At 40.4% G+C, this 16,278-nt stretch overlaps 1 protein-coding gene across 1 annotated transcript in view; it reads right to left on the reverse strand.

Annotated features, from left to right (window-relative positions):
• Nucleotides 1-10,618, reverse strand: part of oxr1a (oxidation resistance 1a) — a 157,115-nt gene extending 146,497 nt beyond the window's left edge. The window contains exon 1 of the mRNA XM_035164303.2: nucleotides 10,463-10,618. The gene's annotated coding sequence lies outside the window, so the exon portion shown is untranslated. The remainder of the gene's footprint in view (nucleotides 1-10,462) is intronic.
• Between the last annotated feature and the right edge of the window lie 5,660 nt (nucleotides 10,619-16,278).

Consider the following 16,278-nt stretch of genomic DNA (forward strand, 5'->3'; position numbering starts at 1 on the left):
ATTTCTTGTCAAAATCTGCCACCTGGAAGAATTTTTACTTTACTTATTAATACAGATAAAGGAAATCAGCTTACACCAAGGATGATGTCTGTGATGCTACCTATGCTGACTGTGAAGTGGTAAATGGAGCGTATCATTATCACATTAGCTACTGCAAGTATTAAGTATACACAGAGTTAAATTTGTTTGTATGGTCTGTCTTTCTACACTGTCACCAGTGCATAAACCTAAACTTCAACAGTGAACTGGTGGAGCCATGTGGTTTCCCCGGACATGAATGGACCTCGTCTACTTCCATCTCTACTGCAAAAGAACCTTGTTTGAGGATGTTTTTCCTGCCGAGCTTCATTAAACCAGCCTTGTGTTTGAACTTAATTGTCTCTGGGCGTGCTGAGCATCCTGACAAACACTATCAGCATCCAAGCATGTAATGGATTGAGGCAAATCCCTCAGACAGACATAGGGACAGCAGGTACCGCCAATGCTCGGGTCTGCAATTCTGCTGAAAGCCGCTGACCATAAAACAACGACCACACAAGAGTGACGTGTTCGGCGCTGGCTGATTGAAGATGAGGGCCGACAGAGCTATTTCACACAACACAAAGATGAGCTAAGCATGTATACAATGCAACCACATGAGCCCAGGTGCAATCTGAGTCAAATACCGTAAGCTATATTCACTGTACTAAATCCATACTAATTTAAATGCAAATTTCAATTCTCCATTTGCCATTGGGTTTGTGAATGAGCGGCGAGAAGGTAAATAAAGATATCAGTTTTGCTGCTTCCTGGATGAGGTCCAGAGTATGAGCAGGAGAAGTGGAGTATTGATCAGGGGTGGGATTAGCTTGCCCAGCATACAGCTAAATCAGTAACAGCCTCGAGGACACACAGAGGAAGGGAAACAACACCACCCACCTAAAGCAGCAGGTGGAGATGACAGATTATTCTTAAGCAAGGCAAGTCCCTATTCTGTTCTGGTCTATCTTGCAACATTCAAGACAGACGAGGAGAGGCTGAAAGGGTTTTGTATTATTTACTTTCTGATGTCTCAGCTTCCTGCAACTGTGTGTAACGTTGCCTGATAAACCAAAAAGTGTTTATTTTCTTAAAGAACGATACTTCTAAGGAAAGCATTTAGTAAAGAGAAACCAAAGCCTTATCTGAAATAAGTAAGTATCTGTTGAGGATTAAATGTCAGTAGTGGGACGCCCAAAATCTGAACCAGACAGACTGCTGCAGCAGCATTTCAATCAGGGCCCAGTTTACTGCAGTGATATGACTCATCTCCATCCATGTCCCCTGGTTGTCCCATTGTCTGCACCTCACCATTGTTTACATCTCTCCTTTTCTCCCCAATTCATTTCCTCGGCTGCCTGTCTAGCCACGCAGGCAGAACCTGATTGTGGTACGTTTCCTGAACTAATAGGGGTCACATTAGCCTGGCAGGAAACACAATGCCATTATGGAAATGCTCAGTCAATTACTGGGCAACGAATAAACACCCTCTCTGTCATTTTTGACTCTCAGTGTTTGAGTTGGGTTAATGGTCGCGATTCCTGATTGTTATCTTCTAAGGGGCGTCTTATCCATGTCCCCTGGAGGAGCTCCACAGTACGCTTGAGGTCAGATGTGTCACTGTTGGTTTGCGCTGGATGAGAACATTTCCCTGGCAAATGAAAACTCTCAATGTACATTTTGCCAGCCACACGTCAGTGGAAACGGCTCATGGACTTATCTTGTTTGATTACACTGCCCAAACATCACGTAGCATTAATGGTGCTTCTGTATTGACACTACTCAAATATCTATGGGAGACGTAAGAATGACAACGGATGCATGTTTAATTTCGAGAATTCCTTTCAAAAACTGGATTCATTTAGATAGATGAGCAGAAAACTATATAACCGCAAGATTTAAGTTAACACGTGTAGTGGCTCGCTGCTGATAGTACAGCTCCTCAGTTTAGTTCCTCGTAGAGCACCAGGGGACTCATTCTACCCTGAAACATCACAGCTATATCTTTAACAGATGCCGTACTTAGGGTGATATTAGAGGCACAATTTATGCTAATGGAAATGCCACCACAATGAGGATGAAATATGTAATACCATAAAGGTTTCTTCAAATTACCATTTCCACTAAACAGAATACGAGTTCACACTGGCAGAGTTCATTTATTTTACTAAATATTTTGAGCCCAGTCCAGAAATAAATCTAAAATACAAGATAACAAGTGAGCTCCATGTAAAACTGATGGCCTTTTCGTTTAATAGATACAATTGGATATGATTTACAATTATTCACCTTTTTTCCAAGAGTTAGCAGAGAGAATCAGATCAGATGGTTTGTTGGTGATTTGTTTCTCAGCTTCTTCACCATAAGCTACAGAACAGATTTCCACAAAACTTAGTGGAAGGATGGCACATGGGCCAAGAAAGAACCCATTGACGTTTTGATCCAGACAAAAGGGGCTAATCCAGGATCTCCATCGTGAGATAGGGTGTTTTCCAGGGATTAATACATGGATCTTGATTAAAAAGAATCAGGCACATTGAGGGTGTGTGAAATTTGGTGCAGCTTGATTGAATATAAGGAGACTGTTGGGCCTTGGCAGAGTGTCTATCTATATATTGAGTGCTAGTAAACATAATATTTTGTTGCATAAAATGATCTCCAGCTCACATGTAGAAACCACAACAGTTTGTCCATCAGCCCAGGATTATATTTCTTAACAACTGAATTAAAAACAGAACAACATACAGCCCAAAATCCTGCATGATAACAATTCGAGATAGAGAGGTCGTAAGTAGATCTGGGCAAGGACAAATCAAATGTTGACAGACAGAGCTAGAGGTGAGGGAATGTAATAAGAGTGAGGTGGATGTAAAGGAATGGTTTTACATTTGGCAGTGCTGTTGTAAGCTGTGCCTACAGATTTGTAAACGGTACACATGGATTTGTGAGCAGGCCTGTTGATGACATTTCTAACAAGTAACGGATGCAAACCTGAAAGAAACTAATAAATACAAATATCCCAGGGTGAGAGAGGTATCATACATGGAGAAGACAAGTTGGTGATAAAGGCCGATTGCATTGTTGAGGAGGAAACAAAAACACAAGTGGTTACAGCAATGGAATATATATATATGATACGTCCCTCCTGCATGCATTTACTGTTGTTGTGAACGCATCTTAACGCAGAATCTCCTGCTGCGCTCTTCATATGTGAAAGGCAAACTCTGGAGTTCATGTTTGACAACGGCTTTCCTCTTAGATTAGAAAGCACAATATGCACAATAATACAACATTATACAATCAGAGTTGTGAAATGCAAAACAAAACCTAGCATTGTATCTTGGACTTTGTTGATGCATTCACCAACAAAATGCTCAAATCCCTTTTCTCTGCAGAAAGAAGTCACTTCAAAACATTTGCACGTGGATTAAAATGCGTAATCCATGTGCAGGAATTTGTAAACAGATTTGTACACCAAGAGTAGATTTGTTTTTCCCCAGATGACCTTAGTGGAAGCTCTGTGGATTGTATCAGTCTATTGGTAGAGCATGGACACCGTTAGCTTAGCTTAGCATAAAGACTGAAAACAGCAGGAAATAACAGATAGCCTGGCTTTGTCAAAGAACATGAGCAAATCTTTAAAGCCCTCACATCATCATTTCATATCTTGATTATAACAATCAAGATATTGGCACAAAAACCAAAATGTCCACAGTATTTACAATTTGTGCTGCTGCCTCTCTTCATATTTAGTGTGTAAACATGAGGGTGATATCAATCTTCTAATCTAAAACTGACACTATTTTATGTTTGCTTGCTGTTAACAGCTTTTTAAACAGGATTTCACCTGCTACCTGATATCAAGGGTTGAATTTAATAGAAAAAAAACTAACCCTTAAAGGGATAGTTCACTGAAAATTCACTCATTCACTCACAAAGGCTTTGGTTTACGGTGTAAATTACCTTGTTTCGAGTCAACACCACAGGAGCAGTATGGAGGCATGTGAAGTTTTTTTTGTGTTTTATTATGTCTGAAGAAGGACTCACCATTGACTTCAATTGTATTGTATTGGATTCTGCTGCAAAAAAAAATGTACCCCTGAAACTCCAGAAGTGTTTTGTGGACTCAAACACTTCACCCGCCCCTCTATCGGCATAGTGGTGAGTAGATAATGAGTGAATTTAAATTTGTTGGTGAACTATCCCTTTAACACTTAAAAAAAAATAATACAAAGCTTTCAAGGGAATGGAAATGGCTCAGGTGTTATGACACATGGTGACAAGTGGAAAATATAACAAGTGGTAAATATAACCTCCTGTGATGACACCTGAGCCACTTCCACATGCAGATGAAGATGAGAATATGTGGATAACAGAACTGTACAGTATGATCAGACCTTGAGCTGAGATGAAAATGTCAAACATACTGATCCTGAGGACAAAAAAAAACTGAAAATAAGAAACAGATGATTACAATCCTCATCTCCACATACTTTATGATTTTATCTCACAGCTGCCCACATCTGGTCTGACCCAAATCATAATCAGCCAAACTAAATCTATAATGGGACTCAGTGGCGTGCATACCTCATCAGGGCACCAACAGTCCTCTTCACATTCAATTTCACTAGTTTTTTTTTTTTTATTTGGATCTGCACCAAATTGCAAACAACGTCATTCCCCTGAACCTGTCAGATTTTTGCATTGAGATCCATTAAGTACTCTCTGAGAAATCATCAAAAATATTGAGAAACGCTCTTAATTGCAAAGTTAATTAAAGTGAAAAGAAATCCTGGAACTGCCCCCTGAATAAAATCCACACAAAAATTCCTGGACCTTCCTCCGATCATGCCCCACCCCTCTGCAAAATTTCCTCCACAAATATTCATGGAGATCGGTTGAGTAGATTTTGCATAATCCTGCAAACAAACAAACAGACAAAAAAAACAAAACGTAGAATATAAGCTCCCTGGCGGAGGTAATAATATCCGTCCACACCTCTACTCTGTGTTTACAGCGTCAAAAGCAGCTGAACATTTTCCACAGTTCCTAAGTCAAGCCTAAATGTGCAACACAGCCTCCTGCATATTACATACTAAAGCAACGTTAAAGGTGACCAAGTCAATCAAAGGGTCGATAAAAAATGAACCGCTTAAATAAATATTGACATGAGGGCAAAGCAACAAAGTCACTCATTCAGCGAAGGTATGATGACTCTGCTTTTGCTTCATTGAAGAGCGTGACATCATTCTAGTCAGGAACTACACAGCCCCCATGAGATTACATGATGCACTGAAAACTACTGAATATCTTTTCTTTGGAGTTCAGTGTTCACCTAAAATAAACCTCCGCCTTCCTGGGTTGATCTATTTTTGCCTGTGAGTGCTTCTAATGCACAGAGGCCGCACACGATGACGACAGTGGTGTTTAAAAAAGAAAACAGGAGGGGGAAAAAAAAGAGAAAAACTCAGCGTTCCTAGCTAATGGCAAGGTATGTACGAGAGCTGGAACACTGTCAGTTTGAGTTAAAGACATGCACACAGTTGGATTGGGGACGGCTCTGTGCTGAGTCACTTCACTGCTTAATATTAGGCTGACAGAGACAAAACGCCTGTGGAGTGTCAGTAAAAAAAAAATGACCCCATCCCCTTGCTTTGATTCAATTAGCTTTCATGCAGTGTTCCGCGGTGGAACTAAAGGCAATGCTCGCTCAACTTCAGCGATGGAGCCAAATCAGATTTTAGTTTGCTGACAGCGTCGCCTTCTTCCCGTCAAGTTACGTGGCGTGCGTTGTGTGATGCATGTCATCTGGCTGTCACATTATCACTCCATTGGCAAGGGAGGGAGGATAGGGGGGTTACATTCAGAACTTGCCCTTAATGCACCCTGACAGCTATTTGGATGATAAGTTTTGTTATTGAGGTAAAACTTTGCAGATTTATCAGAAAACGTCAGCCTGAGCAGCGCTGAAAAATGGTAGAAGAGAGGAAATAAGCACGGTTTCATCACTCTCAAATCAATTTGAGGGAAACCAATTTAATCATTTATGAAACATCAACATCCAAAGAGTGCCGACACCATTCTTTATCCTATCTATAATCAGTGATTTGGGTCACATGGCCAGCCCCCAGTGCATCATGTGCCAGGAAGACTTAGAGAAAGAAGTGGGTGGTTTGTTGCTTGGTTCAAGGGAGGAGGAGACACGGGGGGTCACTGGGCTGGGTTTCTGGCTTAGCGGGGCAAATCCTCTGTAATCCTCCAACCAGTCCCATGGTGCTGTTTACTGTATGTAGGTAAAGCTATTAGACCAAGCCCGACCGGCTACCATGTAAGCTACAGTACATCCTACATCTGCTACTTTATATGTCCGTCCTCCCCTATTGTTCACCTGGTCTCTCTGCTTAGATCTGCTGAGGTTGTTCACCCTCGCTAACTCTCTCTAGAGATTATCATCATTAGATGGTGGGAAATCAGTGAGAGAGCCAACAAAAGAGATGGAAATTACACAGTGGGAGAGCCTTCAAGAAAACACACAAACTAATCATTTGTCTGCTTTGTATACCAAAATGAGGAGACCTGGGGGTTGCACTTTCTTTCACATATAACATAAAATCATCATGAGTGGGTGGATGGAGATGGATGTTCATATAGGAACCTCAGATAAAGCATCGACATGCCATGAAAGCATCCCCCTGTCTGGGATTCTCTGGAGCTACTTTGTAAACAAAGTCTGGAGCCAGCATGGAGCCATAAAGCAACATAATGGAAGGAATGCATTTCTTGGAAGCTTTAAAATTAATTTAAACAATTTTGAACTGGATTCCTAGAATCCCATTATAACAGAAGGCAACAAATCACTGTGTCACTGCCCTTGTCATTATCTAATTGCTTTGTTGTGCATTCAAGAGCCTCCCTCCCTCCCTCCCTGTCTGTCTGTCTGTCTTGCTCTCTCTCCATCAATTCATGTTTTACAACAGCACCCCCACACTCCTCTATCAACTCCATAAATTCAGCACTACCAAAAATACAGTCTGTGAAAGATTAGTAATTGCCTAACACTGAAGAAATTAGTTTATCTAGCATTTTTATTGCTGGTACCTGGGTTGAATTCAAATGCACATCCAGCTGCTGAACTGGAAGGTATTTCTTTTCAACATTTAACATGAATACCACTGAGTTTAAAACAAAATGGGAAAGTAAAACTGCAACAATAAGGGCATTAAGTAATCAATAGAAATGTTAAATATGTAACTTTGGCTGCTAGGGGTTGCTCAATCCAAACAATAACAAAAGACCAGCATATGATCATGGGAGTAGTTTTTTTCCCACCACCATTGGAAATTTACCTGACGCCATTCAGGTGCAAATGTTCATGGAAGAAGTAATGAGTTAAATTTTTATTCACGTTTATTCTCATCACAAAATGTCAGGATGCAATATAACAAGTGTCAAACATAGTACTTCTCTCTGTACTATCATTATAAACTAAATATCAAACAGTTTTTGGGGACAAAACATTGGATGACATCTGTTTAGAGCCACACAGAGCTTACAGACAGCTTTATAGACAATCTGAGCTGAAATGTATCATTTACGTTGTATCATATATTGGGGAATATGGAGCTTGGTAAGTTACACACACGGTCTATTCAAAAGTGGAAGTAGGGAAAGAAAAACTTTCCCCTCCAGCTGCCAAGTCTGCCATGCAGGAGTAGTTTGCAAATACATATTGATCGTTCAATTCAACACATAAACCAAAACTACGCTTTTATACCATTTGTTTTCTTGGACTCCATAATACCATGTTGTCAGAATGATCAACCAAAAGGTCATTGTGAAGCCTGAACAAAGTGCTTAACTGAGTAAACACTTTGGCCCATGATCAGAGGGAAAGTGAATTTGGCTGCAAACAATACATCTCCACCTCTACCCCTTTTTTAGAGATTTATTATTTAAGATTATCATTCTCACGTGGAAGCGCACTTGTTCAGCTTCAATGCGTCCTTAGTCTTTTCCATTGCAAGAACTTCCACAACTTCTTGAGTTCAAGTGGAGATTTGAATATGGATTAACACAGAGGCAGACGTAAGACTGCGTCTCCACCAGTGACGGTGGTTTGTTTGATTGAAGAGTCCTTAAAAACCCCACTGGAGAACCATATGTATAGTAAATAAGCAATATGGAAACACAGCTCTATTATAGAACAAACAAGTACCATTAATCACTCAGAGGGAGTGTTATTGGGATCTGCATTTTTTACATTGAACTGCAGTACTTAGAAACTACACTATCCCCATGGAATCACTTGCATCTGCATGGAGCCACTAATTTACCTTCAAATTATAGATGGTCAAACAGCATCAGCTCAGTGTAAAAGCAGCTTGTTCTATATATTGTTCAAAGAAACAGCTCATTTAAGGTTATAAAAAAACTACAGCGGCTTAACACGGATTAATTTAACACAAAGCGTGTTTCCAGGAAACAGTCTGCCTGGCAACAAGTCAGAAGTGATGTTAGTAATTCAGTGTTTGTATCCCTCAGGGTAGCACAGGGGTTCTCGGCTCTGCCTGGGAGCTGTGTGTGTGTGTGTGTGTGTGTGTGTGTGTGTGTGTGTGTGTGTGTGTGTGTGTGTGTGTGTGTGTGTGTGTGTGTGTGTGTGTGTGTGTGTGTGTGTGTGTGTGTGTGTGTGTGTGTGTGTGTGTGTGTGTGTGTGTGTGTGTGTGTGTGTGTGTGTATGCTTGCATTAATGAGGTTTCAGAAATAGATGAGATAGTTGCAGCTATTGAAATACCACACAGCTTTTCACAGATGAATCTGAGATACAAAGTTTTGTCATGGCCACCTTAATAAGACATCTAGCCTATTTTTATTATATTTTACTAATTGAATTTGTTTCTTTTTAAAGTAGCATGTGTGTAATAATTTTCTACAAAGCAAAATAGTTAGGTTCCATCAACATGAATCTCGTTGCAGTAATCAATTGGTAACAGCAAGAACTTACTGATGATGGCAGGGTGAAGGATTAATCAAAACCAGCAGGACCATGCATAATTTGATTATGAGAGTCATCATTCATGGTGTGTGTGTGTGTGTGTGTGTGTTTATCACTTCCATCCTTTACAGAACTGACAGGGATGAGTTCTGGAGTTATATTTTTTCCTGTGAGGCTCATTTCAATTTAAATCTTTATTTGTAAAGCGGATGTTGTACAGTGTTGAGGCTATTGCACGCAGGAAATAAAAAGTATATAAATTGAATAATAAAACTGATTAAATTGAATAAAAGACAATAAACAGCATCCTAGCTTGATCATAATCTCATATTATAATATATATCAATCAAGTGAAAAAACACCAATCCTGACCTGTAACCCCTGTCACCTCCTCTATCTCTCTCTGCTTTCCCCTTGAACAAAGTTCTGGGCACATCAGTAGAGCAGTGTGTGCCTGGACAGTAACAGCAACACAGCTCCCTCTCTCAGTTCAACATGCTGAGCCCTCCACTCTGGACTGATATGTTTTATAAGGATGTATAATGAGAGATTAAGGAGTCTGGACAATGCAAGGTACAGGCTTTCATCCATCTCACCCCCAGGGGCCGCTCACTTTTTTGAGGCTTACCTTATGGGACTATACCTTATTGCATTATGCAATGGTGTAATAGGCTTAGCTGCATGCTACCCTGCAGGAGGGGAGTTGGAGGCTCTCTCTGATGACTCACTTCATTAAGTCTCCACTCCTCTGAGCTTCCCAGGTGCTGAGCAGTGAACTTTCCACACTCCCACATTAACACTGACCTCAGATAGCATTTACAGGAGGGTAAAGGGAGGTAAACATTCAATTATCAACTCCATGTAAAACTACTGATTTTATAAATGGCACACTTTCATTTTCTGGATTTTGTACTTATTTATATACTTTTGATTTACATTTATATCGCACAGTACAAGTCTACAGTGTCCGTACTGCACTCAAACCTACAGTTACTCTGCCATGGCACCAATAAGTGCCCCTTTAATATCCCTACGGGGGCTCCACACCTGCTGGGATATTTGTTCACTAAAGCTCGAAAAGACGTGTTCCAGGGCACAGAAATGCCAGCTGTGTGCGTTTGTAGTTGTGTTTAGAGGTAAACGAGAAGTAAGCTTCCCCCTGATGGCCACAGAAGTAGAGTTGTAAGACAGAAATGGCGTCAAACAACGTGTTTTAAAAAATGACGCGCGTCCCTTCACCTGAATTTCACCTGCACCGCCACATCAACAACAACAACCAGCATCGTCCAGATACTAACACCAAACTATTTGCGAAGAGCCAGAGCGGCAGAGCTGCACGGAAACACAACACTCCACAAACATTAAAGCTGTATGAGGAAACCACAGTGAAAGCGTGGAGCCGGCTGGGTTGTTTCATGAAACAACAGCGACCTTCAGCATCTCTGTACTTACTTTCAGCGGGAGCGACACGCGACGAGCCGCCTCACACAAACCGCTTCGGGATTCACTGTCTGGTCGGCAGGCGTGTGCACCATTACGGGAGATGTACACACAGGCAGACATGCGGAGTCATTTGACCTTCTCCCAATAGGAACTACCATTGGTGAGACGTAAGATAGGGGAGGAGCGGACTATACCAAGCCCGGCGTCCCAGCATGGCGAGGGGGGGAGAGGAGGAGGAAGAGGAGGAGGAGGGTGAGCTGTCATCCTGGCTTGTTCTGCAGGGATGAGCCTGCTACAGTGTTTGCAGTAATGAAATATATGGGTATTTTTCCGATGTAATATCTTCTATTGCAGATCAACCACTATGTGTCTGTGGGGTCATTTTTGCACTGGTGGATCTAGGGTTTTTCTAAATGGGGGCCATAAGGGGGCCACAATATACACAGAGGGGCCAATTATACATTCAACATCAATCAAATGTTGTTTGCGCATTATTCACAAATCGCAATTTGTCTCATAGGGCTTGACAAGGTGTGACATCCTCTGCCCTTAACTCTCAACAAGAGTAAGGAAAAACTACCAAAAAACCTATTAACGGGGGGGAAATGTAGAAACATGTGAGGGATCCTTCTCCCAGGACGGACAGAAGTGCAATAGATGCCCCGTGTAACTGAACACATCAACAATTTAACAGTATACAACATTGATTGATACATCCATGCACAGTTCCTAACTTAGTAAGGTGCACATTGAAGTCATTCCATGTTTACTGTTAACTCTCTGTTTTGAAAAGTGTTCATCGTTCAAGCACAATATATTATTAGTATTGTTAGTAAGTAACATTTATTTGAACGGAACAGGAGCACTTCAGGGGCTAATCTGATTTCAGCTGGGGCCAGTGCCTCCCAAACCCCACCCCTGGATCCTCACCTGTAGTTTAGTTCAGTAAAACCCCTGACCCATATCACATATTTCCACCATACATCACTTTTGTTGTTTTCGTGTGATCTTGCTAACAAACACCTAAATAAAACTTTATTCAACAAGCTTTTTTCAACAAAAACAAATATTAGGATGTCTACCTGTCAATCCAGTGCTGCTTAAAGGTAAATTGTAAGTGCTGGTTATGTCTTTTGATATTTATGTTATGTCAGTGTGTTGAAAATCCCCTGTGATTATTGTTGCAAACCAATTTCCCCAAGGGGACAAATAAAGACTCTTTCCACAAATCAACTAACTAACAAACAGGGGTGAAAACATAGCGTCCTTGGTAGAGGAAACAAGGTAAGAACATAAACAAAAAACTAAATAGAACTAACCCTACATGTCAATATTTACTTTTTTCTAAACAAATGATTGGATTTACTTTCATGTCATTTTTTGTTCTTATGTCATACTGTCTTTTAGTGCTTGCTGCTTTGAGACCCTAGCTCATCAGTTAATGCTGACAGTGGACGATAACTGCTTGGTTAGTGTAAGTCCCTGTCTGACTATTAAGGAAATAAATGACAGTCAGGGCAAAAACTGAAGAAATCAATACTAAAGCACAGTGAGGTTATGGGAGAATTGACCATTTGAAAGGCCTATTAAACACGCCGTGTAGGTACTGTATATTATATTGGTATATTATAATACTATAACAGGTAAAAGGACACTTTTAACTCATTTTATATCAGTTAAACAGTGCAAGTCCCAATGGGAATATAATGTGACAACTCACATATAAAAGAAGTTCACTGGCCCCTCAGTCATTGTACATCCTATTAGAACAGTACTGGAATATACTGTAGTGGCAAATATGGCAAAATAGGTCACTGACTATACAATGAGTTTCTTAGTTCACTGAATGGTACAGTTCTACTTCTTGGACAAGCTCAGTGGCTACATCAACTACCAGCTGCATTCACTCTGCATGTTGCATCAATATATAGGCCTACAAATAACAGTAAAGTAGCAGTGATGAATTTAGCTTTTGCTTAAGTTAATTAGTTAGTTAGTCAGTAAGTTATTTTGTGACACAAAAAAAAGTAACATTTAGGTACAAACAACATAAAAACTATTCATATACAAAACAAACTCATGATAAAAAAAAGGTAATAAAAGGTAATACAGTTATTCTTGAAGGCTAACTGTCATTCTAATGTTGCAACACAAGTATGCCACCTAACTAAGGCTCATTTACATTAGGTATGTGGCCTTGGGGGTAACACAACATTATAAAAGCCCCATGTACATTTCCAGGAGATTGCCCATATGCACTGTTAAATTGTAACTGTTCATGGAAAGAAGAAAACGTGAAACCAAAGTTAAAGTGGCTCAGTGTTGGGATTCTAGTTTGCAGAAATTCATTTGTCATGCATTTGTAATATTGTTGTTTATGGTAATGCTTGCATGTAACATATACAGTATATTGTAACGTAATCCCTGTGCTGCTGAGAGGTTGTGGCCTGTGGTATTCATGTCAGCAGTCAGTTGTTGGCCAAATGAGGCCCAAGGTCACATGCAGAGCACTGCCTCTCTGGCCACATTGACGACACCAGGACTTCGTGCCCACTGAGTTCGAAACTGCATTTCTCAAGTATAAATGAAGACTTGTTACTGTATTGATTGATGGTGCACTTCAGCAGTGAGGGGCTAAAATCGATGAACGCTGCATGGAGTCTGAAGACGGAGGGCTGAGACTGATGCTTGTGATGCCGACCATCCTGAACACCCCAGAGCTCTCTCATAAATAAATGAAGGAGACAGCACATTTCCTGAGAAATTGCTTTTTTTTTGTCCAAGGAAGGGCCTCTGTATCTTTATTCACACTGTATCATATATAGCACTAGAAAATACCTTGTAAGAGATCATATACACTCTAGAAATACATAATATAGCAAATACATTGCATGCTGCTACAGCAATGCATGTCTGTGTTTCTGTTCTCATACCCATCATAAAACTGTAAACTGTTTTGCCCAAGTTAATTTGGCTTGAGACTTATTAAAGTAATGAATTTCTCATCTTAGTGAGCCGGAGTGAAAACCCCTGAAATACTTGTAATGTTAAATAAAGCTCAATGAAATGGTTACAGTGATAACTGAAATTACTGTGGTCTCTTGGAGGGATAGGTCCGTATCTGGCAATATAAAGTGGACAGTGCAGGGTTGCCAGATGTAGGTTAGTTATCATATTTGTATGAAATTATTTCCTCTGTATGATTATAAGATCAATAATGCATATGCATCTCCTCTCACTTTCCAGCCAATAATGCTTGCAATAATCTCTGTCATGAAAGTAATTACACATATTTATTTTCATGGATATGACTCAGTATGATTTTTAAGCCTCTGGCACTGTTCTTCAACATTTCCCATCTGGCAGCGCTGGGACAACTGTCTTAACGTGCTTCTGGATATCTCATGTCAACGTCAACGGTGGCAACAACATGTGACGCTGTGTAGTAAAAATGTAGAATATTCAGTGAAGTTGGTCAGTGATGAGGAAACAGTTATTCTCTCTTGGTGATATTGTCACTTTTAATAAAGACAGCCAGGCAGCTGTTTCATCCCTTTATAACATATACCGTCCCTCTTATAGCCAACTGGGCAGAAATATCATTTCTATAAATCTACTGAGAAATAGGAGGAAAATTAGCTTAGTTATTAAGTTAACTTAACACATCCACCTCTTTGACCTAATACTTTTAGGTAAGGCCCACAGGTCAGTAACCACACAAAAAAGTCTAAAACTACGAGTCTTTAGGGTTTATCACCGGTGACCCTTGACATCTGTTAAAATTTTCATTGTGACACATTCAGTATCTGTTGAGATGTTTCAGTGTGGACCAAAGAGGTGCACCCACACATCAAATATCTGTCCAACAGTTCCATCCCACATGGCTTCAAATCCCAGCCAGATGGCCGGCACAGTGGTGTTTCCTTGAGCTGGTGCTTTGGAACATCATACCACCATTCAGTAAGGATTTAATAAAGGCAAGCCAACATGTTGTGAGATATGAATGCCCCAGCAGTATTTAGCGATGGCCTTTGGTGATACAGATAGCCTGGTGCGGAAATGTCACCCAGTTAACATGCTCTATGTGACAAAACAGATAAGACAAACAGGAAATGTCTTTTTATCCACCTGCCATGCTAACTCAATTACGATTTGATTTAATGTGCACAAGGTAGTTTCTCTCTGGGTGTGTCCTTTTTTTTCAAGAAATCAATTTTCAGGCTTTGAAGAGATATAAAGTAGCATTGCTTGGAAAAGAGCTGCAACTGAACAGGGAGTAACAGGTGCAGAGGCATGTGAGACATGTCAAAATAAAAGGTTATTATTTGCACAGCGACTGTGCTCTGATCTACATTTTTAGTTGCTGCTGCCTCCAGACATTGTACAAGTGGCAAAGATGGTGTCAAGGTGACCTGGTACTGAAGGAACGCATGCACCAGCAGTGTGAAGATGTTACATGTGGCTTGAGGGCTGATGTTGTTAATGAGGATTAGTCTAATTTAGAATAGCAAAGTGTACAAAGCAATAAACAGGAGAGAACATGGTCTTCCTGCTCTGTGGGCGCTAAAGGACAAGGTAACATACAAATGCCAAACAACAGAAGTACAATGTCCTTTTTAATAACTTAAGCACTTTTACTTAGGAACATCATCACAGAACCATAGATATAAGGATTATTATGTTTAGAGGTCGCACTGACATCAGAGATTACTCGATAATACATCTGATTACATGAAGGTCATTGTAAATAGCACAGAACATCAAGGTCACTTTAAATCCCTAAAAGGTTTTTATGGGATTTCTTTTTCACCAGGTATGTGACAAAAAAATAAGGGACGTGGATTTAAAAAAACAATCATATGAAAGTATTTCAGGTCATATCTCAGTATACATTCACTGCTGGTATGTCTGGGTTTGATTTAGAGCTTTGTCAGAGATGTGTAAAGTCCCGAACCCTGCTCTGGTAATCCAAGTCACAAATACCAGGGTTTATTCAGGCAGTCAAGGACATCGTGTATCAATGTATCAATTAATTTCTCTTCCTGTGTTACAAGGTCAAAACCTTTGTGGGGGGCAGACAGAAAAACACTTGTGTTTTGCAAAGACCTTATATGCATTATAGGCAGCCATCTTAGCAAAGCCCCTGGATAGTTATTTCTGACTATCAACACAAGGTCCAAGTCCAAACGAATGAGGAGAGAGCCATACAGTAACTGCATTGGTGCCTGGGAAAAAACTACATGTATGTAATCAGAAGCATACGAAGCTGTGGCTGCAGGTATGTTGCCGACCTGGGCTTTTACCGCATGTCTCCCCCATTGTATCCCCCCATTTTAAGCTCACACTGTCCACTCAATAAAGGCAAAAAGGCTGAAATAATATGTACAAAAAAAATATCACTTTGCAAATTTGATACAAGAAATGGTTTGGTGACGTTGTCTTAAAACAAGTGTTGATTTCCCCCCCCCACATGTTAACCTTTCAATCTTGGGAGACACAAGTTCATGTCTGATGTTTGAATGAAGTAAAGTAGATGCATCACACCAGTGTTTGTTTTAGTATTGTCCTCTTCCATGCTAATTGAAAATCTGTGTATAAACTGTTGTGGACCTTAATTGTGGACTTGTGTCAGCGCAATTACACGTTTAGCCGTTACAAAGCAGACAATTGGCCTTTTGGGGGGAGGGGCGCGACATATGTCATTCACCCTTTGGCGTCACAGATTTTCTATGGATGGTTCTTCAAGTGGTGAAACTCCTCCCTTGTAATGTGTCCTGGGGTTTCTTCACTGCTGTTCAGTCTGACAGGCCACATCGAAGTCGAGG

This window comes from Hippoglossus stenolepis, chromosome 8 (assembly GCF_022539355.2).
Source record: "Hippoglossus stenolepis isolate QCI-W04-F060 chromosome 8, HSTE1.2, whole genome shotgun sequence".
Lineage (NCBI taxonomy): Eukaryota > Metazoa > Chordata > Actinopteri > Pleuronectiformes > Pleuronectidae > Hippoglossus > Hippoglossus stenolepis.